Genomic DNA, 27831 nt, shown 5'->3' with positions numbered 1-27831 from the left:
CCATGCTGTTTTCATTCCTGTGGTTTGTAATAAATTTAAGATTGGGAAGTGCGGGCTCTCCAAATTTTTTTCTTCTTAAAGATGATTTTGGCTATTTGGGGTCCCTTACCATACCATATAAATTTAATGATTGGCTTTTTACTTTCTGCAAAGATGACTGTTGGAATTTTGAATGGAATTTTATTGAATCTGTAATCACTTCGGGTAGAATTAATATCTTAACAATGTTTAGTCTTCCAATCCATGAATACAGATAGTCCCTCAATTTAGTTAGTTCTTATTACTTTTAGCCATGTTTTGTAGACTGCTATGTAGATGTCCTTTAATCTTGGTTAGATTTATTCCTAGATATTTGATTCTTTTAGTTGCTATTGTAAATAGGAGTTTGTTTGTTTTTTAATTTCCTCTTCTGATTGCTCCTTGCTAGTGCATAGAAACACTGCTGACTTGTGGGTATTGTCTTGTACCTTGTCACTTTGCTGAATGCATTTATTAGGTCTACGAGTTTTGTTGTGGATTTTTCAGGATTTTCTGCATATAGGTTTGTGTCATCCACAAATAGGGAAGGTTTAACTCCTTCCTTTCCAATTTGAATGCCTGTTCTTTTTCTTGCTTAATTTCTCTGGCTATAACTTCTGGAACAATGGTGAAGCACAGTTGTGGCAGTGGGCATCAGGTCTTGTTCCTGGTCTCAGAGAGAATGCTATCAGTCCTTCAATATTAAGTGTGGTGTTAAGTGTGGGTTTTTCATACATGCCTGTCCTCATGTTGGTGAAAGTTTCCTTCTATTCCAAGTCTTCTAAGTGGTTTTATTGAGAAGGTGCATGGAATTTTGTCAAATGTCTTTCTGCATGAAATGATATGATCATGTGGTTTTATTCCTACATTCTGTTAATGTGGTGTATGACACTGATTTTTTTTATGTTAAGCCACCGTGGCATAACGAATAAATCCCACCTTATTATGGTGTGCAATTCTTTTAATGTGCTGTTGGATTTGGTTTACTAATATTGTGTTGAGGATATTTGCACTTACATAAATGAGAGATATTTGTCCATAATTTTCTTTTCTTCTGGTATCTTTATCTTGCTTTGGAATGAGGATGATGTGGGCCTCATAGAATGAATTAGAGAGGGTTCCTCCTGTTTTGGTTTGTTAAAGTTGCTGAAAAACAATACACCAGAACTGCATTGGTTTATACACTGGGGGGTTTCATATGCTTATAAATGTAAAGACCCACCCTGAATGAGGTGGGGCATTGTCTTAAATAAGATCCTGCTCACATAGGATCCTACTTAAAATTTGTCTACATCAACAGGAATGGATTAATTTTAAGAACATAATTTCTGGTGTCCATAAAGCCTCCAAACCATCACAACTCCTCTTCAATTTTTTGGAAGACTTTGAGCACGATTGGTGTAATTCTTCTTGGAATGAATGTTGTCATTCATCTGGGATACCATCTGGTCCTGAGATTTTCATTGTTAGGAAGTATTTTATTACTGATTCAATCTCTACAGTTACAAGTTTGCTGAGATCTTGTATTTCTTCTAGATTCAGTGTAGGTAGTTTGTTGCAGAAATTTATCCATTACATATATTCTAATTTTTGGCATACAGTAGTTCATAGTATCCACTATTGTCCTTTTTATTTCTGTGGGGTTGGTAATGATGTTCCCCTTTTCATTTCTAATTTTACTCATTTCTGCCTCTCTCTTTTGTTCTTCCTTAGTCTAGCTAAAGATTTTCAATTTTATACATCTTTACAACAAACCAATTTTGGATTTCTTGATTTTCTCTGTAATTTTATTTATTCTGTTTCATTTATCTCCATTCTAAGTTTTGTTATTCACTTCCATCTGCTCATTTTGGGTTTAGTTTGCTCTTTTTTCTACTTCTTCCAGTTTAGAGTTTTGATGTCTGATTTGAAAGGTTTCTTCTTTAATAATGTAGCATTTGGATCTATAAATTTCTCTCTCATCACTGCCTTTGCTGTATTCCATAAGTTTTGATATATTTTAATTTTCCTTCATATTAAGACATATCCTAATTTCCCATGAGATTTCTTCCTTGAAATATTGATTGTTTATGTGTACATTGCTTAAATTCCACATATTTGTGAATTTTCCATTTTTTCCTCTGTTATTCATTACTAGCTTTATTCTGCGTTGTCAGAGAAGATACACTTTATGATTTCAATGTTTTTTAATTTCCTGAGGCTTGTTTTGTTACCTAAGATACGGTCCTTCCTGGAGAATGATCCATGTGCACCAGAGAAGAATGTGTATTCCAGTGCTGTTGGGTGAAGTGTCTTATATATGTTAGGTCTAGTTGGTTTAGAGTGTAAGTCAAATCTTCTATTTCCTTATTTCAGTCTAGATGTTCTATCCATTATTGAAAATGGTGTATTAAAGTTTCCTACTATTAATGTAGAACCTTCTAATTCTCCCATTGAGTCTGTCAATATCCATATATTTTTGGATTCTGCTGTGAGATATGTATAGATTCATAATTGTTGTAACTTCTTACTGATTTCTCTCCTCTGTCAGTATATAATGACTTTCCTTGTCCCTCATAACAGTTTTTTCACTTAAAGTCTATGTAATCTGATATTCATATAGTGTCCCCAGCTGTTTTTGTGTACTACTTGCATGGTATACATTCTTCCATCATTTCACTTATGTCTATGATTTTAGGTAAGCCTCTTGTAAACATCATATATTTGGGTCAGGCTTTTTATCCATTCTGGCAATCTCTGCCTATTGTCTGGAAGATTAACTCCATTTATATTTCAAGTAACTACTGATAATCAAGGACTTTCTTCTGCCATTTTGCTATTAAGACTTTGTAAGTATTATACCATTTTAGTCCCTCAGTTCTTCTGTTAATGCCTACTCTCATATTTATTTGACTTTTTTTGTATTATACCATTTTGAACCCCTTATCAATTCTCTCTGGATATATTTTTCATATGTTTTCTTTATAGTTACTATAGGGTTGCCTTTTAACATCCTAATTATATAACAGTCACATTTGACTAGATACCAACTTGACTTCAACAGCATACAAATACATTGTTCCTATATCCTTCCATCCACAACTTTTTTGTACTTCCTACAAATTATATCTTTGTACATTGTATTCCAAAACCATAGATTTATCATTGCTTTTTGTGCTATTGAATTTTAACAACCATGTGAAGTTAATAGTGGAGTTACATAACAAAAAAATGCAACACAGTATTATTTATAATTACACAGTTAACTTTACCATAGGTCTTTATTTCTTTATGTCATTTTGAACCACTGTCAAGTGTCCTTTACTTTCAGTTTGAAGAACTCCCTTTGGCATTGCTTTTAGGGAAGGCCTGGTGATAATGAACTCCCTCAGCTTTTATTTATCTGGAAATGTCTTAATCTCTCCCTTATTTTTGAAAGAAAGTCTTGCCAGATACAAAATTCTAGTTCAGAAATTGTTTACTTTTATCCATTTAAGTATTTCAACACATTGCCTTCTTGCCCACAGGGTTTCTTATGAGAAATCAGAACTTAATCTAATAGTGACTCCCTTGTACATAATACATTGCTTTCCTCTTGCATAACTTGCTCATAACTTGCTCATAACTTTCTCATAACTCTATCCTTATCCTTTGCATTCAATGGGTTCATTAGTATTTGGCAGGGCATATTTCTCCTCAATTTTTTCCTGTTTTGTTCATTGTATCTTTGAATATTGCTTCTGACCCTTTTTCTCTTTCTGAGACTCTCATAATAGGCTTGATGGTGTCCCACAGGTTTCTTAGGCAATTTTTGCTTTTTGTAATTCTTTTTCCCCTCTGTTCCTCAGTCTGTCCTGTTTAACTTTTCTTGTCCTGAGGTTTACTGAATCAATTTCCTGTCAGTTCCCATCTACTGTTGAAAACCTCCTGGGATTTGTTCATTTCAGTTAATGTGGTCTTCAACTCAAATAGTTCTGCTTGGTTCCTTAATAAAATCTCTACCTCTATATTGAGGTTCTCATATTGTTCATACATTGTTTTCCTGATATCCTTTAATTCATTTTTCTGTATTTTCCTTCCTTTCTTTGAACATTATTGAAGATTATTTTTTAGTCTTTTTCCAGTATGTCCAGTTTGATCTTCCTCATTGATGTTTTCTGGATTTATATCTTGTTCCATTGGATGGATCATCATTTCCTATTTCTTTATTTTTATTGGAATATTTTGTTGCTCATTGTACATTTTAATGTTTCAAAATATTGACTCTCATATTTATTCTCTAAGTTGTCTTTATCTTGACTTTGTATCAAGTCTGTGATATGACAGAGATTTTCTTGAAAATCAAGTGCTAACAAAACCAAGCAAATTTAAGCAGAAAAACACCCACAGAGTCTTTGTAAATTCGCTGTGCTTTGTCAGGTTTCAGCCCTCCTACCAAGAAGCTCAGTCAAAGGTGAATGCAAAGCACATGACCCTCGCTGTCTTTTCTGGGCCTCTGTCTTGTGCTGGGCTTGTGCTTGCTAGTGGCCTTAGGAGTTCCCCTCTTTACCAGAATTAGAATGCCCCCTCTACTCCCCAGCAAACAGATATATTCCCTCTCTTGGGTATTCCTCTGCAGGACTTAAAGCTGGCTGCTCAACTCAGTGGTTTTTTACTCTGCTTTTACTGTCTTTAGCTGCTTTTGCCTTGTGGGTAAGTGGGGAATGCCAGAAAGAATTTTCCCAAATCTCTCTTTTCCAGCTGAAATAAGTCCAAGAAGCCATAAAGAGAGCACTGACTGGATCCAAATTGCCCTGGGGTATGAGGGAGTGGCAGAAAGTGTGCCAAAATCTTTCTCCACAGCCCCCAAAAGCTGTAGTTTCCCGTCTCAACACTTGCCCAACAAATGCAGCTCTTCAACTGTCCACCACCATTCTGAAAAAACATTGCTATCTTTAACTCTCCTCCATTGCCTTTGTCTGGGCAGACTGCAACAATGACTTCCCTCAGAGCCAGGACCCTAGTGATCTGAAGTAGCTAATCAAAAGCAATGATCAATGCACAGATTGTATACCCCTGTATCATGGGGAACTGAGTCTTTATGTCCCACTCTAGCACCAGAAAGGTGCACCAATACCTTACTGCTGCATGCCTAGGGGATGGGGAATAGGTACCTTTTGCTGCCATTCAGGGAGTGTATTTCAGTTGCATTTACTACAAATTACCAGTCTCTTCCTTTGTGTCTCTATAGAATTATTTATATTTACATTTTCTACAATTGGAATCATACCAACCATATACAGTACTTTGTGTCTGGTTTCTTTCATTCAGGATAATGTGTTTTTAAATTATTTTTTAATTAGAGGAGTTGTAGGTTTACTTAATAGTCATGTAAAAAATGCAATGTTCACCTATTGTTGACATTTTGCATTGCTGTTGTACCTGTATTAAAACTGAGGAAAGAATAATAAAGTATTGTTAACTGTAGTTCATAGTTTGCATTAAGTGTACTTTTACCATATACGAACCTATCATTAGCATCTTGTAATAGTGATATATATTCGTTATAATCGGTGAAAGAACATTCTTGGATTTGTACTATTAACAATAGTCAACATCCTCAACAGGGTTTACTGTGTTATAAGTCCCATATTTCATTCTCTAACATTCCTTCTACTAACATACACAACCCAAAACTTAACCTTTCAACAAAATTCACACACATAATTCAGCACTGTTGATTACACTCACAATAATGTGTTACATGTCACCAGTATCCATTTCCAAACATTTACAATAAATCCAATAGGAAGTTCTGCAAAAATTAAGCATCAGCCCCCTATTCTCTACCTCAATTCTATCTCCTGGTAACCTGTATTATAGATTTTAATTCCAAGAGTTTGCTTATTATAACTAATTCATGTCTGTGAGGACATAAAATATTTGTCCTTTTGTGTTTGGCTTATTTAATTGAACATAATTTCCCCAGAATCATCCATGTTGTGGCATGCCTCAGGGATTCGTTCTTCCTTACAGATGAATAATATTCCATCATGTGTATATCATATATTGTTTATCCATTCTTTGGTTGATGGATACATGGGTTGTTTCTACTTTTGGAAATTTTGAAAAATGCCACTATGAACATCAGTGAGCAAATATCTGCTAGAGTCCCTGCTTTCTTTCAGTTCTTCTCAATATAAACCTGATAGCAGGCTTGCCTAACATGGAAATTCTATACGTAGTTTCCTGAGGAACTGCCAAACTGTTGTCCACAGCAGCTGTTTCATTTTAAATTCCCACTGGCAGTGCATGAGCATTCTCATTTCTTCATATCCTCTCCAATAATTGTACTTTTCTGTTTTTTAATAGTGGCTATTCTAGTAGGTGTGAAATAATGTCTCACCATGCTCTTGATTTGAATTGCCCTAATATCTAGTGATGTTGTGTATCTTTTCATGCGCTTTTTAGCCATTTGTATTTTCTCTTTGGAAAAATGTCTTCTCAAGTCTTTTGCCCATTTTATAATTGGGTTGTTTGACATTTTATTCCTGAATGGTAGTACTTCATTTTACATTCTGAATATCAAACCATTATGAGATACATGGTTTCCAAATATTTTCTCCCATTGAATAGACTGCCTTTACACATTTTTGACCAATTATTTTGGTGCACAAAATGTTCAGTTTCAAGGATGTCCCATTTATCTATTTTTCCTTTAGTTGCTTGTGCTTTGGGTGTCAAATCTCAGAAACCATTGCCTACCACGAGATCTTGAAAATGCTTCCCCACATTTTCTTCTAGGGGTTTCAGGCTGTCTCTTATATTTTGATCTTTCATCCATTTTGAGTTACTCTTTGTATAAGATGTGAGATAGGGGTCCTCTTTCATTCTTTTGCATATGGATATCCAGTTCTCCCAGCACCATTTGTTGAACAGACTCTTTTGTCCCTGTTGAATGGACTTGGCAGCCTTGTTGATAAACAATTGACCATAAATGTTTGGGTCTATTTCTGAACTCTCATTTCAGTTCTGTTGACCTGTATGTCTATCTTTATGCAATTACAATGCTGTTTTCAACACTGTAGTTTTGTAACATGATTTAAAGTAAGGAAGTGAGAATCCTCCAAATCGATCTTATTTTTCAAGATGCTTTTGGCTATTCAGGGTCCCTTAACCTTCCAAATAAATTTAATGATTGGCTTTTCCATTTCTGCAAAGTAGGCTGTTGGACTTTTGATTGGGATTGCATTGAATCTGTAAATCAATTTGTGTAAAATTGGCATCTTAATTATATTTAATTTTCAAATCCATGAACATGAAATGTCCTTCCATTTATTAAGGTCTTCTTTGATTCCTATTAGCAATGTTTTGTAATTTTATGAATACAGGTCCTTCATATTCTTGGTTAAATATATTCATAGATATTTCATTCTTTTAGTTGCTATTGTAAATGGATTTTTTTTCATTTCCTCCTTAGATTGTTCATTAATTGTGCATAGAAATGCTATTGATTTTTGCATGTTGTGCTTGAATCCTGCCACTTTGCTAAACTCATTTATTAGCTTTAGAAGCTTTGTTACAGATTTTTCAGGACTTCCTAAATAAAAGGTCATATCATCCACAAATAGAAAAATTTTACTTTTTCCTTTTCAATTTTGATGCCTTTTATTTCTTTTTTGTTCCTAACTACTCTAGCTAGAACTTCTGGAACAATGTTGAATAGCAGTAGTGTCAACGGGCATCCTTGTTTTGTTCCAGATCTTAAAGGGAAACTTTTCAGTCTTTCACCTTTGAGAATGTTAACTGGGAGTTTTTCATATAGGCCCTTTATCAGTTGAATAAGTTTCCCTCTAATCTTAACATCAAAAGTGTTTTTATAAAGAAAGGATGCTGAGTTTTCTCAAATGCTTATTCTGTGTCAATTGATATGAGCATGCATTTTTCCCCTTCACCTTGTTACTGTGGTGTATTACATTGCTTGATTTTCTTTTGTTGAACCACCCTAGCATAACTGGAATAAAACCCACTTGGTCATGGTGTATAATTCTTTTAATACACTCTTGGATTTGACTTTCAAGTATTTTGTTGAGGATTTTGCACCTATATTCATTAAAGAGATTCATCTGTAATTTTCTTTTCTTGTAGTATCTTTATCTGGCTTTGGTATTAGGGTGATGTTAACTTCATAGAATGAGTGAGGTAGTGTTCCCTCTTCTAAAATTTTTTGGTAGAATTTGGGTAGCATTGGTATTAATTCTTCTTGGAAGTATTGGTAGAATTCACCTGTGAAGCTATCTGGTCCTGGGCATTTCCTTGTTGGTAGGATTTGATGACTAATTCCATCTCTTTTCTTGTGATTGTTCTGTTGAAGTCTTCAGTTTCTTCTATGAACAGTGTAGGTCATTAATTTATTTCTAGAAAACTGTTCATTTCATAAAATTTGGCTAGTTTGTTGGCATACAGATGTTCATAGTATCCTTTTAGGATCTTTTCTATTTCTGTGGGATCAGTAATAATGTCCCAACTCTCATTTCCAATTTTATCTATCTGCATCTTCTCTCTTTTTTTTTTTTTGTCAGTCTGGTAAGTGATTTTTCAACTTTATTCGTCTTCACAAACAACCAATTTTTGTTTTGTTGATTCTCTCTTTTGGTTTTTTGTTCTCAATTTCATTTGTATCAGCTCTACTTTATGTTATTTCTTTTCTTCTGCTTGCTTTGGGATTAGTTTGCTGTTTTTTTTCTGTTCCTGAAGGTGTGAAGTTAGGTCTCTGATTTTAACACTTTCTTCCTTTTTAATGTCGGTGCTTAAGGCTATAAATTTCCCTCTCAACACTGACTTCACAACTTCCCATCAGTTTTGATATGTTGTGTTCTTCTTTTCATTCATCTCAAGATATTTATTAATTTCTCTTGTAATTTCTTCTTTGACCCATGTGCCTATTTGAAACTGTTGTATACCACAAGGGTCATGTTCTTTTAATTCAGTCTTATGGATGCAGACTTATTGTGGGTGGGATCTTTTCATTAGTTTCTTTTTCCCATGGAGATGTGATCTACATAACTGTGGGTGAGACCTTTTGATTAGATTATTTTCATGGAGGTGGGACCCTGCCCATTCAATGTGGGTCTTAATTAGATCACTAGAGACCTTAAGATAGCTGTGAGTCCACACGGACCCAGATGCTTGGAGAAGCTAGGAGATGCAGACAGAAAGACATTTGGAGGGGCTAAGATAAGAGATGCAGCCCAGAGCTTGCCCCAGAGAAGCTAGCACCCCCAGATGCTTAGAGAGAATTGCCCTGGGAAAACAAGGAAGGAAGAATAGAGGCTGAGAGAGAAGTTAAGAGAGGCAGAAGTCCAGAGACATTTTGGAGAAAGCCATTTTGAAACCACAATCCAGGAGCAAAGGACCAGAAGTCACCAGCTATGTGCCTTCCCAGCTGACAGAAGTGTTCCAGATGCCTTCATCATTCTTCAGTGAAGGTTTCCTTTGGTTGATACCAGAACAATTCACTAGTTATTTAAGTGTGAGTTACTAAATTATATATATTTATGAAATTTTCAATTCTCTGCTTGTTATTGATTTCTAGCTTCATTCCATTATGGTCAGAGAGTGCGCTTTGTATAACTCAAACTTTTTAACATTATTGGGACTTGTTTTGTGAGCTAACATGTCTATTTCCTGGAGAATGATCCATGAGCACTGAATAAGAATGTATATCCTGCTGTTTGGGGGAGTGTTCTGGTTTGCTAAAGCTGCCATTATGAAAATACCAGAAATGGATTGGCTGTTATAAAGAGGATTTATTAGGTTAAAAATTTACAGTTGTAAGGCCATGAAAGTGTCCAAACTAAGGCATCAACAAGAGGATACCTTCCCTGAAGAAAGGCTGATGGCATCTGTCAGCTGAGAAGTCAAGTGGCTGGCATTTGCTGGTCCTTAGCTCCTGGGTTCTGGTTTCAAAATGGCTTTATCCAAAACTGCCTCTAGTCTTCTGTCTCTGTTAGCATCTCTCTTTCAGCTTCTTTGCAAACTTGCTTGTTCTCCCAGAGAGTTTCTCTCCAAGCATTTGTGGTCCTCTTAGCTTCTTCATGGCATACACTTGGCTTTATAGCTTAGAATCTCCAAACCTGTTTGTGTCTGCATCTCCAAATATCTGGATCTGTGTCATCCCCTGAGATCTCTTAAGGCCTCCAGTAAAACAATCAGGACCCACCTTGAAGGGGTGGGGTCACACTGCCATGGAAATAATCTAATGAAAATGTCTTACTCTTAGCTAATATCTTAACTCTTAACACTTAGCTCTCTCAGCTTCTCTTTATCTATGAATAAATTAAGCTCCACCTCATCCTTTTTAAACTCAGTTCTATAATGATATATTCACATACCATACAAGCTTCCAGAGTGTACAATCCATTGTTCACAGTACCATCATATAGTTGTGCATTCATCACAACAATTTCAGAATATTTTCATTACACCAAAAACATAAAAATAAGAATAAAAATACAAGTAAAAACGAACACCAAAATCATCCCCAAAACTCATCCCCCCCATTATTCTTTTAACTTTGGTTTCCATTTTTCTACTCATCTGTTCATATACAGGATACAGGCAGTGTCAGCCACAAGGTTTTCACAAACACACAGTCACATTTTGTAAGCTACATAGCTATGTAATCATGTTCAAGAATAAAGGCTACCGGGTTACAGTTCACCTGTATCAGGTATATCCTTCTAGCAATTCTAATACACTAAAAACTTAAAAGGGATATCTATGTAACATATGAGAATGACCTCCAGAATGACTTTTCAACTCCATTTGAAATCTCTCAGCCATTGAAATTTTCTTTTGTTTCATCTCTCTTCCAATTTTGGTCAAGAAAGCTTTCTCAATCCCATGATGCCAGATCCAGGTTCATCCCTGGGAATCATGTCCCATGTTGCCAGGGAGATTTACACCCTTGGGAGTCATGTCCTACAGAGAGGGGGAGGGCAGTGAGTTTACATGCCAAATGGACTTAGAGAGAGAGAGGCCACATTTGAGCAACAAAGAAGGTTCTCAGGGGATGACAGTTAAGCACAATTGTAAGTAGACTAAGCCTCTCCTTTGCAGTAAGAAGGTTCATAAGGGCAAGCCCCAACATTGAGGGCTCAGCCTTCTAAATTGGTAGTACCCAACATTTGTGAGAACATCAATAATTCTCCAGGTGGGGAAATTTAATATTTCCACATTTTCCCCATTTCTTCAGGGGGGCTTTGCAAATACATTTTCATTCTCTGACCAAATTACTTTGGGATGTATTGGGGTTTCACACTAACCCATACAAACCAATCAGGTCTCACTCCCTATTCAAAGTTCCATGTAATTATGGTGTTTGAATAAACTGACCATACAAGTTAAATTATTTAATATGCTACAGAAAATATAGATTTTGCACCAATTAAACATCTCTTCCTTTATTCTTGCACAGAAGTTGAAGTTTTAAAGCATAGTCAGTATCGTCCTTTACCCTTTAATCTGACTTGCCTTAGTCTTAACCAGATCCACTTCATTCATATCTCTAATTGAAATCTTATCTCTTTCAGCTTTTTAACAGTTGCTGTATGGGGTAATACTGACATTCATATCTGCTGAACTCTGGCTCTGAGTCTCAGGTGTCACACAGATACCTGAAGTTCCAGAGACAGAGGAGTGTATTCAGAAAGAGCTCAGCATCTCAGAATTTAGAGATAACCATTACAACTCAAGAATGGATGTGACTGCTGTAAGAGCTTACAAATTAGGAATATTTACACTAAGGCTTCCATTGATAACCTGTGCTCTAAGATTCAGTTCTCAGATTTTGCACATTAATTAGTCCATTCACATAGTTGCATGCCTCACAACTTCATTCCTTCTTGCAGCTGCTTGATAACACCACAGTTCACCATTCTGTTCATCAGTGGATGTACCCTTAGGCCACCTCCATCCATTCCAAATCATGATTCTTCCCTTGGTCTCATATGGAATTTGAAGTTTTAAAATGCAGTCGGTATCGTCCTTTACCCTTTGGCCTGATTTGCCCTAGTCCTAACCACATGTGTTTCATTCATATCTCTAGTTTAAGTTTGGACTCTTTTTCAGCTTTTATAACAGTTGCTATATGTGCTAATACTGACATTCACATCAGCTGGGTTCTAGTTCTGAATTTGAGGTGTTACACAGATTCCCAAAGTTCTAGGGATAGAACAGGTTATGCACAAAGGGATCAGCATTGCAGAATCTGGAAATAGCCATTACACTTGAGGAATAGATGTGACTACTGTAAAGAGCTTACAATGTAGGGACCATGACAGTAAGCATTACCCTGATAACCTGTGCTTTCAGGTTCAATTCTCAGTTTACACATTGTAGTTAGTCCATATTGGTGAGGTATTAGTATTTGACTTTGTTTCTTGCATAGTTCACTCAAAATTCTGTTTACAGGTTCCATTCACTTCACTGCCAGTCTCACAGCTTCACTCTTTCTCACAGTTTCTCAATATTCTGTTGTATGCACACACAAGAGTTCACCATTACTGTTCCTCAATTGATGTACCCTAAGGCCACCCCAACCCATTGCAAATCATACATACTCTACATAAAGACCAGTGTGCAAATGTCCATTCATGTACCTGCTCTCAGATCCTCCAAGTAAATGCCCCCTAATGAGGTTGCAGGACTTTTGGCACCCACATACCTAGCTTCATGTGGAACCACCTCACTGTCTTCCAGAAGAGATATACCATTCTGCCTCCTAACCAGCAGTAAATATGTACATCCCTCTCTCCATGTTTTCTCCAGCATTTTTATATCTGCTTATATTTTTCCAACAATTTTATAGACCTATATTGACATACCATATAATTATCCACAGTGTACAATCAGTTGTGCATGGTATCATCATACAGTTGTGCATTTATCACCACAGTCAACACTTGAACATACTTATTGCTATAAAATAAAGGTTTTTTAAATGGATAATAAAAAAGATAATAAAAAGGAAAATAAAATATCATACAATACAATAAAATAGTAGGGTCAGACAACAATATCACTATCAAGAATCTCATATCTTCCCTTATATCTCCATCTCATACACATTTAGCTTTGATATATTGCCTTTGTTACAGTCAATGGAAGCATAACACAATGTCCCTGTTGACCCTAGGCTCCAGCTTGCTCCAATCACATTTCTTCCCCAATACCATCCCCCTTCCAGAACTCCGCATGGTTGATATTCATCTGTTCTCTAACATGCAAGAACAGTTTTATATTTGTACATTTAGTCACAATCATTGAACACTCCAGTTTCAGCCAAGTTAAACAGTATCAGTCCTCATCCTCCATCCTCACCTCAGATGTCATTCATGCCCCCAGCACACCTCCCTCAGTGCCTCTTCATAGACATCCTTGTTCAGTGTAGCCACAACATAGTGCTATCATCACACGGTACAATGCCATCTATCTCTGGATACATACAATCAATCCTGCTGAACACTCTGACATCCCCGCTGCACCAAATACCCCATCTCAACCATAGCTCAACCCCCTGGCAGCCTGTGTCATCAGTCTTTAACTCTCAAAGATTGCTCATTAATGTTAGTTCATATTAGTGAGACCATACAGTATTTGCCCCTTTGTTTCTGGCTAACCTCACTCAAAATGTCAAGGTTCATCCACATTATTATATGTTCTGTGCCTCTGTTCTGTCTTACAGCTGCATAATATTCCATCATGTCTGTATAGCACAGTTTATTTATCCACTCCTCCATTAATGGACATTTGGGCTGTTTCCGTCTCTTGGCTATTGTGAATAATGCTGTGATAAACACTGGTTTATCAAATGTCCATTCATGTCTTAACTTTCAGTTCCCCTGAGTATATAACTAGTAATGGAATAGCTGGGTCATATGGAAAATCTATACTTAGCTTCCTGAGGAATTGCAACACAGTTTTCCAGAATGCTTGCACCATTGTACATTCCCATCAACAGTGAATAAGTGTGTCTCTTTCTCCACATCCTCTCCAGCACTTGTAATTTTCTGTTTTCTGGATAATGGTCATTCTGGTAAGTGTGAGATGATATCTCATTGTGGTTTTGACCTGGATTTCCCTAAAAGCCAGTGCTGTTGAGCATTTTTTCATATGTTTTTGAGGCATTTACATTTCTTCTTCAGAAAAGTGTCTATCCATGTCTCTTGCCCATTTTTTAATTGGGTTGTTTGTCTTTCTGTTGTTGACTTCTAGGATGCATTTATACATTCTGGATGTAATACCCTTATCTGACATGTGGTTAACAAATATTGTCTCCCACTGCCTAGGCTGCCTTTTTTCCTTTCTGACAAAGTCCTTTGATGTACAAAAGTGTTTAATTTTGAGGAGATCCCATTTTTTAATTTGTTATTTGGTTGCTTACACTTTGAGTATAAGGTCTAGGAAACCACCTCCTATCACAAGATATTTAAGAAATTGTCCTACATTTTCTTCTAAGAGACTTATGGTCTTAGTGGTAATGTTTATTTCTTTGATCCATTTTGAGTGAATTTCTGTATAAGATGTGAGATAAGAATCCTCTTTCATTCTTTTGGAAATGGATATCCAGTTCTCCAAACACCATTTACTGAAGAGGCTGCTCTGTCCCAGTTGCTTTGGCTTGTGTGGCTTATCACGGATCAATTTTCCAAAGATGTGAGGATCTATTTCTGAATACTGAACTCAATTCCACTGGTTGGTGTATCTATCCCTATGCCAGTATCATGCTGTTTTGAGCACTGTAGCTTTGTAATATGCTTCAAAGTCAGATAATGTGAGATCTCCCACTTTGTTCCTCTTTCTCAAGTTATTTTTGGCAATTCAGGTCTCCCTGCCCTTACAAATAAATTTTGTTATTGGTTTTTCTACTTCTGCAAAGTAAGTTGTTGGGATTTTAATTGATATGACATTAAATCCGTAAAACAGTTTAGGTAGAATTGACATCATAATTATATTTAGACTTCTATCCATGAACATGGTATGTTATTCCATTTTTTTTAGGTCCTGTTTAATTTCTTTTAACAGTTTCTTGTAGTTTTCTTTGTATAGGACATTTTGTGCCCTTCAAGTTAATTGCTAAATACTTGATTCTTTTGGTTGCTCTTGTAAATGGAACTTTTTCTTGATTTTTTCCTCTTGTTGTACATTACTTGTGTATAAGAACACTACAGATTATTGCATGTTGATCTTGTAGGCTGCCACTTAGCTGTATTCATTGATTAGTTCTAACAGCTTTGCTGTAGATTTTTCCAGATTTTTTATGTATAGAATCATGTCATTTGCAAACAGTGAAAGTTTTACTGCTTCGTCTCCAATTTGGATGTGTTTTGTTTCTTTTTCTTGCCTAACTGCTCTAGCTAGAACTTCCAGCAAAATGTTGAATAACAACGGGGACAGGGGCATACCTGTCTTATCACTGATCTTAAAGGGAAACCTTTCAGTCTTGGCCCATTGATTGTGATGTTAGCTGTGGGTTTCTCATACATTGCATTTATCATATTGAGAAAATTCCCTTCTATCACTATGCTTTGAATTGTTTTCATCAGGAAAGGATGTTGACTTTTGTCAAATGCCTTTTCTGCGATGAACGAGATGATCATGTGGTTCTTCTGCTTTGATTTATTGATATGGTGTATTACATTAATTGATTTTCCTGTGTTGTATCAGCCTTGCATTGGTGGAACGAACCCCACCTGGTCATGGAGTATAATTCTTTTAATGTGCTTCCAGATTTGATTGGTGAGTATTTTGTTGAGCACTTTTTTTAAATCTATATTCATTAAAGGGATTGGTCTATAATTTTTTTTTTCTAGTATATTGGTCTGATTTTGGTATTACGGTGATGTTGGCTTCATAGAGTTAGTGTGTAGCTTTTCCTCCTCTTCAATTTTTTTGAAGAGTTTTAGCAGGATTGGTACAAATTCTTTCTTGAGTGAAGCCATCTGGTCATGGGCTTTTCTTTTTTGGGAACTTTTTGATGACTGACTAAATCTCTTTATTTGTGATTGGTTTGTTGAGGTCATATATTTCTTCTCGAGTCAATATGGGTTGTTTATGCTTTTTGGGGGGTTCTCCATTTCAACTAAGTTTCCTAGTTTATTATCATATAGTTGCTCATGGTGTATTCTCATTATCTCCTTTATTTCTCAGAGTTAGTAGCTATGTTTCCTTTCCTATTTATGATTGCATTTATTTGCATCTGCTCTCACTCTTTCTGTTGTTGTTGTTAGCCTAGCTAGGGGTTCATAAATTTGTTGATTTTCTCAAAGAACAACCATCTGGTTTTGTTGACTCTCTCTATTGCTTTCCTGTTCTCAATTCCATGTTTTTCTGCTCTAATCTTTGTTCTTTCTTTCCTTTTGTTTGTTTTGGGGTTAGTTTGCTGTTCTTTCTCTAGTTCCTCCAGGTCAACAGTTAATTCCTCAATTTTTTCTCTCTCCTCTCTTTTAATATAGGCATTTAGGGCAAAAAGTTTTCTTGTCAGCACTGCCTTTGCTGCATCCCTTAAGTTTCGGTATGTTGTGTTTTCATTGTTATTTGTCTTGAGGTATATACTAATTTCTCTTCGAATTTATTATTTAACCCACTGGTTTTCAAAAAATGTGTTGTTTAGCCTCCATATATTTGTGAATTTTCTGAACTTCTGCCTGTTATTTAATTCCAACTTTATTCCATTACTATCTGAGAAAGTGTTTTTTATAATATCAATATTTTTAAATTTGTTGAGACTTCCTTTCTGACCCAACATGTGGTCTATCCTAGAGAATGTTCCATGAGCACTTTAGAAAAAAGAGTATCCTGCTGTTGTGGGAGTAATGTTCTATAAATGTCTGTCATGTCTAGTTCATTTATCATGCAATTCAACATCTCCATTTCCTTGTTGATCCTCTGTCTGAATGTCCCATCCATTGATGAGAGTGGTGTATTGAAGTCTCCAATACTATTATAGAAGTATCTACTTCTCCTTTCAGTGTTCTCAATGTTTGCCTCATGAATTTTGGGGAACTCTGCCTTGGTGCATAAATATTTGTGATTGTTATGTTTTCTTGATGAATTAACCCTTTTATTAATATATAGTGTCCTTCTATTTCTCTTTTAATTATTTCAATTTGAAATATAATTTCTGTTTTTAATACAGGTACCCCTGCTTTTTTTCTGGTTGCTGTTTGCATAAAATATCTTTTACCAACTTTTTACTTTCAGCCTATTTTTGTCCTTGTGTCTAAAGTGAGTTACTTGTAAATAGCATATAGATGGGTCCTTTTTTTTTCCACCCATTCTACAAGTCTGTCTCTTTTTACTGGGGACTTTAATCCTTTAACATTTAGTGTTATTACTGTAAGGGCAGTACTTTCTTCTACCATTTGTCTTTTGGATTTTGAATGTCATGTCTTATTTTTTTCTCTGTCTCCTTTTACCCTTTCTGATAACCTTCATTTCCACATTCTTCTCCAAACCTCTCTCTCCGGTCTTTTCCTATCAGCCTGTAGCACTCCCTTTAGTATATCTTGTAGCGCCACTCTCTTATACACAAATTCTATCAGTGTTCATTTGCATGAAAATATTTTAATCTCTCCTTCATTTTTGAGGGACAGTTTTGCCAGATGTAGAATTATTGGTTGGCAGTTCTTCTCTTTCAGAATCTTATATATATCATACCACTGTCTTCTCACCACCATGGTTTCTGCAGAGAAATATGTACATAATCTTATGGAGCTTCCCTTGTATATAATGGATTGGTTTTCTCTTCCTGTTTTTAGAATTCTCTCTTTGTCTCTGACATTGGACAATCTGATCTGTGTCTTGGAGTAGGTCTATTGGGATCTATTCTGTTTGGGGTATGCTGTACTTCCTGAATCTTTAATTATCTGTCTTTCATAAGAGTTGAGATATTTTCAGTGAATATTTCTTCTACTATTCTTTCCACACCATTTCCCCTCTCTTCTCCCTCTGGAACACCCAAAACATATTTTTATGTGCTTCATGTTGTCAGTCAGCTCCCTAAGACCCTGCTTGTTTTTTTTCCAATGTTTTCACCATCTGTACTTTTGTGTGTATGAATTCAAATGTCTTGTATTCCAATTCACTGATCCTTTCTTCTGCCTGCTCAAATCTACTGTTGTATCCCTCCATTATCTTTTTCATCTCCTCCATTATGCCCCACATTCTCATAAATCCTGACATTTGTTTTTTCAACTTTATATATGCTTTTTACAGTAATCCAGTGTCTTCCTTATATCCTTCATTTCTTGTGCTATATCTTCCCTCAGTTAATTGGCTTGATTTTTGAAACGATTTAGGGGATTTGTTTGAACATCTTTAATTAGTTCTTACTTCAGTTCATTGAATTGATTTAGCATTAGTTGCCTCAATTTCTTATTTCAGTTGAACTATTATTTTGTTCCTTTGGCCGGTCCATATTTTTGTGTTTCCTAGTATGGCTCATTATCTTAAGCTGTCTAAGCATATGGCTTTCTTGATTAGTTTATTCTGGAGCTTGTTTTCACTGTTTACCTAGGATTTTCTTTTTGGTTGGCTTTGTTCTCTAACCTTTGGTGTTCAGTTCAGTTTATTCTAGGCCCCTAACTTAGGTTCCATTTAGTTGATTGGTTTTTTTCACTTCTTGTTTTTTGTTTCTTGCCCTGCCTCTCTGTATCCTTTTTGTCTTAGGGTCTCCTCAGATATTGTCAACCCCAGTCAGGTTTTCCCAGTCCAGAGAGGCCCAGGCCTCAGGAGGAGGGTATGGGGTTTCCTTGAGAGTGAGAACCTCCTGTGAGGACTTTAGATTCTGTGCTTTTCCTCTCCTGTCCAGCAGGTGGCACTTGCCAGCCCACAGCTCCCCCACCAGTGTAAGGAGGTATGGAGCCCTCCTTTCCCCTGGTGACCCTGACCATGTCAGTGGCTTGGCTGATGGAAAGTCATTTCTCATTTCCAGTACCTGGGATCTGAGTTCCCCAAAGTAGGGCTGCCACTCGAGCTGAATCATGCCAACATTTTCTTGGGGAAGTTATAGCCCTCAGTGAATTGTCTCCCCCACTAGACTTACTATTTTGTCTCTCAGAGCTATCTTATCTCTGCTCTTTCCTATGCCCAAACTGCAAGTCTTTGTGGCTTTCTGTAAGGGGATGCTTAGAATATTTTTTTAAAAAGAGAAAAAGATTGTAAAAAAAAAAAAAAAAAAAAAAAGTCCCAATATAGACTATTTAAAGAAAATCACTTTAATTCCATCCTCATAGTTGTGATGGGCTACTAAAATGCAAAAAGACAAGGAGTTGGAGAGCAACTGAGGTGCAAACAAAAAACCAGAAAAACCAGCTTTTCACAGAAGGTCCCTAGTCCATGGGTTGGCATATTGCCTGATTCTGTTTGAGCCAGCCCATCTCCATATTATGTTCACCCCCAACTCCAAAAGCCTGTTTTTGTTTTTGTTTTTGTTTTTGCTGTTTTTGCTAGCCCTATCCCCTCTCTGCTGGGCTGAGTGCTCCCAGATTCTCCAGTGTCTGGTCTCAGTTTATCTATGGTTGGAGCTTTTGTTCAGCAGTCTGAGTTCATTAATCAGTTCTATAACTTCAGTTCTCCCTCCTGGTTCCAGCACTGATGGCCCCTCTTCCCTCAGGAAACCTGACAGAATACAACCTGTTGTGCCTGGTGGGAAGGGGCATGGGACCCTGGCCATGAGAACTTACAGATTTCACTCATCTCAGTTGCTCCACAAGCTTGAGACTGTTGTATGATGTGTGTTCAATCTCAAATTCCCCTGAGGTGTCTGTTCCACACTGTTCCTGGCTATCTACCATCTGCCCCAGAGGAGTAACTGAAATTCACACCTCACTGCTCTGCCATCTTGCCCCCACTATGCATGCGTTTTTGCACTTAATGTTGTCATTTAATTTCCTGAGATGACCCTCACTTTTCAATTCTTTTCTTGATCTGTTATTTCTTGTGTTTGATTTTAGAAGTCCCATCAGAAGACAGCACATTGAACCATTCTTCTTCCTGTTCAAATCTGCTGATGTATGCATCTAGAATATTTTTATCTCATCTACTGTGCCTTTCACTCCCACAAATATTTTATTTTTCTTTCCATGCTTTCAAATTCTTCTTTATGCTCACCTAACATCATCTTCATATCCTTTATCTAACAATATTTTCCTTCATCTCCTTGAAATGGTTTAGGAGATTTCTTTGAACATCTTTGATTAGCTTTTGTGAATTCTGTATCTCCTCCTAGCTTTTAAATTTTTTCCTTTGACTGGCCCATATCTTCCTGTTTCTTAGTATGGCATGAAATTGTAGGTTTCTGGGCACCTGATTAACTTGATTAGATTTTTCTGAAGGTCAGTTTCCTTCTCGTCAAGGATTCCATTGTTAGTTGTTTTTCTGTTAAAACTTTTTTTGGCAATTGATTCATCAGTATTTACAAGCCAAAGCAGGGCCAGGGAACCATTTGTAGACTACATACCAGTTTAAAAGAGCTCTGGGGACTGGAACTGGAGAGCAGCTTCCCAAGACTCCACTTTCCAGACTTTCCAGCAGATAGCATTCATTGGCAACCTATTACCCACATCCCTCCAAAGGGGGGTATTTTTAGCTCCCTTTCTATTCAGCTTATTTCATGGGTGAAAACAATGCACCATGGGTACCTGTGCAGAAAGGGACAAGGTTGTGAGGCCCAGAGGTACTATTTCACAGGTCAACACTTAAATCAGAACTATATCTTTTCCCCCGCTTTTCCCAAGGGGATGGCTTCCCCAACTCTTCCAGTCCACAGCAGCTTGTTAGGCAGGAACAAGGCTGATCAGTAGCTGCTTGCCTCCATGGTGGATAATGGGCAATGTAAGCAATGGCCAAGTGCATTCCGCACTGTTATTTCTGTGTCTCCTAATTCCACTCTTCTCTGGATGTTGCATGGTACTCCCCTGGTCTCTCAGGCCCCAGAACAGCAGCATAGGACCATTTCTGCTTGTCTTCTATGTGTTTCAGATGAAGGAGTCAGCTCTGCTGCTCCTTATTCCACCATCTTCCTGGAAGTCTATCTGGGCATCATCTCTAAGTACCATATTCAATTTTACAAAAGTAATTGATGCACAGGCACTTTAATACCTTGCTGGGGAAAATGGAAATTGATACAATCTTTCTTTTCTAATTATATCATTTCACATAATCACACAATTTGACTGATCAATTCTATTTCTGGAATTACCCTAAGGGAAAAATGATAAACATGCACAAATATTTATATAGTAATGTATTTATTGTAGGATTTTTATACGAGTAAACTTTAAAACTAGTAAAGGTCTAAAATTGTGGATTCATTAAATAAATTATTGTGCATTCATATGTTGAGCCATATATAGCCATTAAAATGAGTGCTTATGAATACTCTCTAATGACATGGAAAATTTTTCATGATACATTCAGTGAAAAAAATAGGTAACAAAATATATGTATAATATGATCCTAAATTTATTTAAGAAAGAGAATGAAAAATATTAGGTTGTTAATACTGATTACCTTTAAATCATATATTAGTTTTACTTTATTATTTGTTGTCTGTTTTTCAAATTCTCTATAATGAACATATATTCTTGCAAATGAAAAATAAATGTTAGTTCTAAAAATTAACTTCACCTAGAAGAAAAACAACAAATGCAAAAAATTCTTTGAAAATATTCATACTTTTTGTCCCAACAATTCATCATCTGAAAATATCTCTCAATAAGAATCTTAGTCTGGTTCATCCAGTTAGAATTGAGGAATGATTACAGAGAGATGGAGATGAGATGGCAGATTAGGAGAGAGACAGCAAAGTTCTGCTCCATGAAGAACACCAGATAAAGCACAGAAAGTGCTTGAGAACAGCAGTTCCCAATTTCCACCAGCTGTACAGGAACTTCTACACCCATAGTGACTGTGAGATCAGAGGAATGGAGGAGCTGTGTTCAGATGAGTGCTAGGCCCAGAATGCCTATGGGGAAAGGGCAGCCAGAGCTGCAAAAACTACAGGAGAAAGGGCAGCCAGAGCCACAGATGAGCATGGTGGGGAGTACCCTTCAATGTCCCAGGCAACCTCTTCAGTCCCTTGTGTGGGTGATAACCCTTAACAGACCCATGGCAATCATGGAAGGGGGTAGCTTCCCATGTCACTGCAGCCATTGTTTTGCAGCTGGCTGGGAGACCCCCATTCACACTGCCATGAACAAAAGTTCCCTTAAGTGAATTTGGGAGTCAGTGGGCTTGTGACTGCATCTGCTCTTCCTCCACAGAATCCCATGATGTGCACAGCCTAGAGGCAGGAGAGCTGCATGGAAGTGCCAAGAAACCTCTCCCAATCCCAGGGACCCATGGGCACCCTTCAGAGAAGGACTGTGGGGCACTGAATGTAATGGGGGGACATGCAGGTCTGCAGCCCCAGCATACACTACCTGCAGCCACAGGAAAGGCTGTGCCCACTGTGTCCTGGAGTGTTCTCCCTGCCAAATTTCAAAGGGCACACCCCCCATGCACAGGGCTGGTGGCCCCACTAAACATGGAAAATTGGTACACCAATTGCACTTTGACATGATTTGGACCCCTACTCAGTGCATAGATGAAGTTGGAGAGAACTGGCTTGAGGGCAAGGCATGGCTCAAGAGGGCAATCTACAGATAGAACAGGGAAAGTGTAAGCCATCAAGCTGTAGCTCTGTCAAATTAAAGAAAAGCACTCAAATAAGCCTGCTTATCATAAAAGAAACCTATCAAGATAAGCAAATGTGAAGAGGCAAAAAAGAACAGAAAATCATTAAATATATGAATATCTATATATATATATATATATATAGATATATATATAGATATATATATAGATATATATAGATAGATAGATAATCCAAACACCCAAATGAAAAAGCCAGAGGAGACACAGAATTTGGAGCAATTGATAAAGAAGTACACACAAACATCAGTATCATGGTTCAGGGTATAAAGGATATGAAGAAGAACTTAGAAGAGCATAAAGAAGAATTTGGAAGAGTAAATTTAAAAATAGCAGATCGTATGGAAATAAAAGATTCTGTTGATCAAACTACAAGATTCTTGAGACAAGTAAAAACAGATTTAAAGATGTAGAGGAAAGAATTAGTGAAATTGAAGACAGCATGATGGAAAGTGAAAGTGCAAAAGAATGGTGAAAAACTCAAAAAATTTGAAGTAGGTCTCAAGGAAATGTTGGACAACATGAAGTGCACAAATATAAGAATCACTGGTGTTCCAGAAGGGGCAGAGAAGAGTAAAGTGTTAGGAATAGAATTCAAAGGCATTGTTTGGGAACACCTCCCAACCATTTTAATGATATAAATATACAAATCATAGAAGCCCAATGAACTTGAAATAGAATGAACCCAAATAAACCCACTCTGAGACACATTATGATCAGACTGTCAATGCTAAAGAGGAGAAAGTTCTGAAAGCAGCAAGAGAGAAGAAATTCACCACATATAAGGAAAAAACATGACCAAGTAGTGACTACTCAGCTGCAACCATGGACGCAAGAAAGCAGTGGTATGACAAATTTAAAATTCTGAAAGAGAAAAATTGCCAGCCAAGAATTTTTTATCCCAAAATCTCTCCTTCAAAATTGGAATATTGAGCAACTATGAGAAGGAGTGAAGCTGTGAGACATGTAATGAGGTGAATGGATCCTGTACACAGCATTTTCCGTCAAGCACACCAGAAATAAAGGCAAATACTACACCTCACCAATATGGACTAACTACAATGTGCAAACTCAGAATTGAATCTTAGTACAGTCTAAGAGGGGAATGATTATTGTAATGGTGCCTAGGTTGTAAGCTCTTACAGCAGTCAAATCTATTCCTGAATTGTAATGGCTATCTCCAAACTTTGAGATGATGATCCATTAGGGTATAACCTGATTGGTCTCTGGAACATTGGGTATCTCTGTGACACCTGAAACTCAGAGCTAGAGCTCAGCAGATATGAATGGCAGTATTAGTGCATACAGCAACTGTTAAAAAAAAGGTGAAAAAAAGCCCAGACTTCAATTAGAGATATGAATGAAGCAGATCTGGTTAAGACTAGGGCAAACTGGGCCAAAGGGTAAAGGTCAAAGCTGACCATGTTTTAAAATTTCAACTTCCATGTGAGTCCAAGGGAAGAGATGTCTATTTGGTACAAGATCTATATTTTCTAAACAGTATAACTCTACAGTCAGTTTGCTCAAACACCACAATTACATGGAACTTAGAATAGGAAGTGAGATATGCTAGGTTAGTAGAGGTTAGAGTGAAATAGTGACACATCCCAAAGTAATTTGGGCAGAGAATAAAAACATATTTACCCTGAGGAGGAGCTCCCTCTGAGGAGCTGGGGGAAAGTGCAGAAGTATTGGACTCCCTCACCTGGACTGACACTAATGTTGTCACAAACATTAGGAGTGGTGGTTTGATGAGCTGAGCCCTCTATCATCAGACTTGCACTTATGAAGCTTGTTACCACAAAGGAGAGGCTAAACTTGCATATAAGTGTGCCTAAGAGTCTCCCCCAAGTACCTCTTTGTTGCTCAGATATGGCCACTCTCTTTCTCTAACTAAGCCACCTCAGCAGGTAAACTCACTGTTCTCCCCTCTACATGGGAACCAACTGCCAGGGTGTAAAACTCCCTGGCAATGCAGGATGTGGCTCCCAGGGATGAATCTGGACCCAGCCTTGTGGTATTAAGAAAATCTTCTTGACCAAAAGGGGGATGCAGTATGAAATGAAATAAAGTCTCAGTGGTTGAGAGATTTCAAATGGAGTTGAGAGGTCACTCTGGTGGATATTTTTATGCACTATATAGATAACACCTCTGAGGTTTTAATGTATTAGAATAGCTAGAAATAAATACCTGAAACTCTCAAACTCCAACCCAGTAGTCTAGACTCCTGAAGATGATTGCATGACAATGTAGAGTACAAGGGGTGACAGTGTGATTGTGAAAACCTTGTGGATCACACTCCCTTTATCTAGTGTATGGATGGATGAGTAGAAAAATGGGAAAAAAACTAAATGAAAAATAGGGTGGAATGGGGGATGATTTGGGTGTTCTTTTTTCTTTTATTTTTTATTCTGATTCTGATATAAGGAAAATGTTCAAAAAAAGATTGGGGTGATGAATGCATAACTATATGATCGTACTATGAACAGATGATTGAACACCATGGACGACTGCATGGTATGTGAATATATATCAATAAAATTGAATTTAATTTTAAAAATTGAGGGAGAGCTTAAAATTTTCACAAGCAAACAAATGTTGAGAGAATTTATGAACAAGCAGCCTGCAGTAAAAAAAATACTAAAGAGAGCTCTACAGGCTGAGAAAAAAAAGGAGAGAGAGGTCTGGAGAAGGGCACAAAACTGAAGAGTTTGAGTACAGGTAGCTGTTCCAGTGTGCTAATGCTACCTTTTTGCAAAACACCAGAAATGGACTGGCTTTTATAAAGGGGGTTTATTTGGTTACAAAGTTATAGACTTAAGGCCATAAAATGTCCAAAGTAAGGCATCAACAATAGGGTACCTTCACTGGAGAAAGATCATTGGCATCCAGAAAACCTGTTAGCTTGGAAGGCACATGGCTGGCATCCGCTTGCTCCTAGGTTGCATTTCAAAGTGATGTTCTCCAAGCTTACAGGATTCAGTTGCTCTCCAAAATGTCAATCGCAGCTGCAGCTCTGAGATCCTTCTGTTTGTCAGCTGTTTTACATGGCTCCAGTTTTTTAATTAAGACACACTCTGAATGGGTGGGGTAACACCTTCATGGAAATTCTCCAATCAAAGGTTTTGCCCACACTTGATTGAGTCACATCTCCATGGAAACAATCAATAGGTTCCCACCTAATAAACACTAATATCTCTGCCACTACAAGATTGCATTAAAGAACATGGCTTTTTCTGTGGGACATCATATATCCAAATTGGCACAATACCTTAAAGGAAATAGAGAGAGGAAAAAATACATCTGACAAATAAAAGCTGAAGGATAAGATGGCTGATTCAAGATCTGCTTTCTCACTAATAACACAGAATGTGAATGGATTAGACTCCCCAATTAAAACATATGGAATGGCAGAATGAAATAAAACTATGAACCATCAATATGTTGCTTACAAGAGACTCATCATAGACACAGAGATACAAAGAAATTGAAAGTGAAAGGATGGAAAAAATATTCATTACAAGATACAGCCAAGAGAAACCAGGGTAGCAATATTAATCTTATATAAAATGGACTTTAAATGCAAGGATGTTATAAGGGCAAAGAAGGACACTATATACTAATAAATGGGACAACTAAACAAGAAGAAATGAAAATCATAAATATTTTCACACCCAGTCAAGGTGCTCCAAAGTACATGAGACAGACATTGGCAAAACTGAAGGAAGCAACATATGCTTTCACAATAATTGTGGAAGACAAAAATACATCACTGTCTTCTATAGATAGATCAGACAGAGGATCAATAAGGAAGTTGAGAATATAACCAATGTGTTATATGAATTTGACTTAGACATATGTAGAGCATTACATCCCAAATCACCAGGATACACATTCTTCTCTAGTGCTCATAGAACTTTCTCCAGGACAGATCATATGTTGTGGCATAAAACAAGCCTCAATAAATTTAAAAATATTGAAGTTATTCAAAGCACATTTTCTGATCACAATGGAATACAACTAGAAGTCAATAATCAGCAAAGATCTAGAACATTCATAAATATCTGAAATTTAAAGAACACACTCCTAAAAAATCAGTGGGTTAAAGATGAAATAGAAAGAGAAATTGCTAAATATCTAGAAACAAATGAAAATAAGAGCACAACATATCAAAACTTCTGGGATGCAGTGAACATGGTATTGGGGGTAAATTTATAGCTTTAATGCATACATTATAAAGGAAGAAAGAGCTAAAATCAAAGAACAATGGAACAACTGAAGAACCTAGAAAATGAACAGCAAACTAATCCTAAACCAAGTAGAAGAAAAGAAATAAGGAATAAAGGAGAAGTAAATGACATAGAGAACAAAAACACAATAGAGAGAACAAATAAAACCAAAAGTTTGTTCTTTTAGAAGATCAACAAGATTGACAAACCTTTAGCTAGACTGACAAAATCCAAAAGAGAGAAGACCCAAATAAACAAAATAATAAATGAGAGAGGGGATATTACTGTGGATCCCCAAGAAATTTAAAAATCATAAGTGGATACTATGAACAATGCTACAATAACAAACTAGATAATTGAGAGGAAATGGATAATTTCCTGCAAACACATGAACAACCTAGATTGACCAAGAAGAAATAGAAGACCTCAACAAATCAATCACAAGCAGAGATCCAATCAGTCATCAAAAAGCTTCCCACAAATAAAAACCCAGGGCCAGAAGGCTTCACAGGGGAATTCTACCAAACTTTCCAAAAAGAACTGATGCCAGTCTTAAATTCTTTCAAGAAAATTGAAGAAAATGGAACACTACCCAACTCATTTAATGAAGCCAACATCACTCTAACACCAAACACTGGTAACAATGCTACACACAAGAAAGGAAAACTTTCTTTTTTTCTCCCTCATGAATATAGACTCAAAAATTCTCAATGAAATACTTACAAACCAAATCCAAAGACACATTTAAAAAATTATACATGATGATGAAGTGGGGTCCACTCCAGACATGCAAGAATGGTTCAAGATAAGAAAATCAATCAATGTAAAACAACACATTAACAAAACAAATGGGAAAAATCAAATGATC

Source organism: Choloepus didactylus, chromosome Y (genome assembly GCF_015220235.1).
Source record: "Choloepus didactylus isolate mChoDid1 chromosome Y, mChoDid1.pri, whole genome shotgun sequence".
Lineage (NCBI taxonomy): Eukaryota > Metazoa > Chordata > Mammalia > Pilosa > Megalonychidae > Choloepus > Choloepus didactylus.
Note: the sequence above shows the minus strand (reverse complement) of the source record.